The 2,330-nt window shown below is 48.7% G+C and overlaps 1 pseudogene; it reads right to left on the bottom strand.

Annotated features, from left to right (window-relative positions):
• Window positions 1-793: 793 nt before the first annotated feature.
• On the bottom strand, window positions 794-1,485 carry LOC116894498 (annotated as a pseudogene).
• Window positions 1,486-2,330: the final 845 nt, after the last annotated feature.

The following is a 2,330-nucleotide window of genomic DNA, read 5'->3' as shown; positions in this document are numbered from 1 at the left end:
GGGCCAGCAGCTTCTCAGCTTCTATGGTAGGGAGCTGATGGTTGTTTCTCCTAGAAAAGTCTCTGTGGTTGTGTTTATTGGCTTCAACAGGTGACAAGGTGCTCTTCTCTTGACATTACAACTAGAAATAGTAAGAAAATTGTGTTTGGTCTAAATATATAAGATGTGTGTAGCCACTTTGTTTTTGTTTCTGACTTGAAAGGTAGAAGTTTTACGGTTGACCCCCCTCTAGACAAAAGTTTAGAGCAGAAGAATTACACCAGTCGGTTCAGCAACTCTCTCCCAAGAACTAGCTGACCATAAAGTTAGATTAAAATCTTAAAGAACAATCTTGAGAAACAGCAAACTTCTCCCAGGAACTGGCTGACCATAAAGTTAAACAATCTTGAGAAACAGGAAGCTTCTCCTTGTGATTTTTCACTGGTATTCTCGACATTTTCCAATGACGCCATCCCTACCCTTTGGGTTGTGGTTTCTTCCTTTAAATACCCCTTCTCCCAGCTACTTGGGGTCGAACTCCTCTGCCCCTGCGTGGGATACGAGTCTCAACCCCAGTGCACTGGTTCCTATCAATAAACCTTGTGTGCTTACAGCAAGGATGGTCTCTCGTGATTTCTTGGGGGGGGTGTCGCGTCATCCCGAGACTTGAGTGAGGGTCTCCCCACTCCTCGGGTCTTTCAAGCTGAGAACTCCCCATGAGAGGAGGTGTGTGTGTGGGGACATGCTTTACACACCTCGCTCATACTGGGTGGGGGTGAGGGGGTCCCTAGGATTGTTGGCCTCTGCAGCACTACTATTTCCCAGCCAGCTGTTCGTACAGCTTGGGCACATAATCATCCCACTCTGCCTGGTAACACGTGCCCGCCACCGGGGCTCCCAGGTAGCCTTCTTTTTTTTTTTTTTTTTTTTCTTTTTTTTTTTTTGAGCTGGGGACCGAACCCAGGGCCTTGGCGCTTGCTAGGCAAGCGCTCTACCACTGAGCTAAATCCCAACCCCCCAGGTAGCCTTCTTATGGAAGGCCTCCACCTTGAACTTGCCACGATTGTCCTCAGACCTGTTGCTGGGGATGGGCTCTTTGCAACTCAGCGGCTGTTCCTGCTCGAAAGCAAAACAGCCAGACCAGGCAGTGGAGACCTGTGCTGCTGGGAGGCCCAGAGCCCATGTAATCTGAGAGGACAGTGCCACTGCTAATGCTGCCCTTCATGTTGACCACCAGGAAGTGATGCTACTCCCTGAATTTGGGGTCCTTCCTGCTGGGAGCATCCTGGTCTGTGAGGGCCAGGGTGTAAACTTTCCCTGGATCAAGGCCATCCCATGAAATGCTGCTGGGCCTTTTTCTAACCTAGGTGGGCGTCAGCACTTTGCCAAGCTCGTCCACCATCACCTGGTCACCCCAGCATAGTTGACCTGCAGGGCATGCTGGGGTGTCTCGTTCAACTCCTACAGGTACAGCAGCCAGGCCCATTGGCTGATGTTGGTGTCCATAGCAACCCAGTCAGTGTTCTTAACTACCTAACCCTCTCTTCAGCCCCAGGGCCCTAAGTTTTTATTGTATACAAAGAAAAAAAGGAAGGGGAAAGAAGGGAAGGGGAGGGGAGGGGAGGAGAGAAAGAGAAAGAGAAAGAGAAAGAGAAAGAGAAAGAGAAAGAGAAAGAGAAAGAGAAAGAGAAAGAGAAAGAGAAAGAGAGAAAGGCAGGCAGGCAGGAAAGAAGGAAGGAAGGAAGGAAGGAAGGAAGGAAGGAAGGAAGGAAGGAAGGAAGGAAGGAAAATTTTGAGTCTTCTCTGAAGGCCACAAAATTCACACATCTGTAAACATTCCTTTTTGGCACAACCTCCCTGGGATACCAAGAAGCAGCTGCAATGTTTGTTAAGTCTTGTGTTTAGTGGTTTGAATGAGATACACACATATATAACAATATACACACAGAGTAGGCCTGGGTATTTGAACGCTTGGCCCCCACAGAATTCTCATTGGTGGTTGTGTTTGGGAAAGTTTCCTTGCTGAAGGAAGAACATCGCTGGGAGCGGGGCTTCCAGAGTGTACGGTCTCACCCTGTTTCCAGTTCGTGTTCCCTCTGCTTCCTGCTTGAGGCTGAGATGGGAATCTCTTAGCTTCCTGTACCTGCAGCTGTGCCTTCCTGCTATGATGGAATCTGTGAGCCAAAATAAACATTTTCCTCTATAAATCGCTTTGGTTATGACACTTTATCATAGCAACAGAAAAGTTGGTAAGGTCCTGTGTGCTCTGTGGGGCAGTCACGGGGCTCCTGCAGAATCTAGCCTTGCAGTGGCAGTGGAGTGACAATGGTCTTGTATGTGTGACATGCTCC

The sequence above is a fragment of the Rattus rattus genome, chromosome 2, assembly GCF_011064425.1.
Source record: "Rattus rattus isolate New Zealand chromosome 2, Rrattus_CSIRO_v1, whole genome shotgun sequence".
NCBI lineage: Eukaryota > Metazoa > Chordata > Mammalia > Rodentia > Muridae > Rattus > Rattus rattus.
This window is presented reverse-complemented; position numbering and strand designations above follow the sequence as displayed.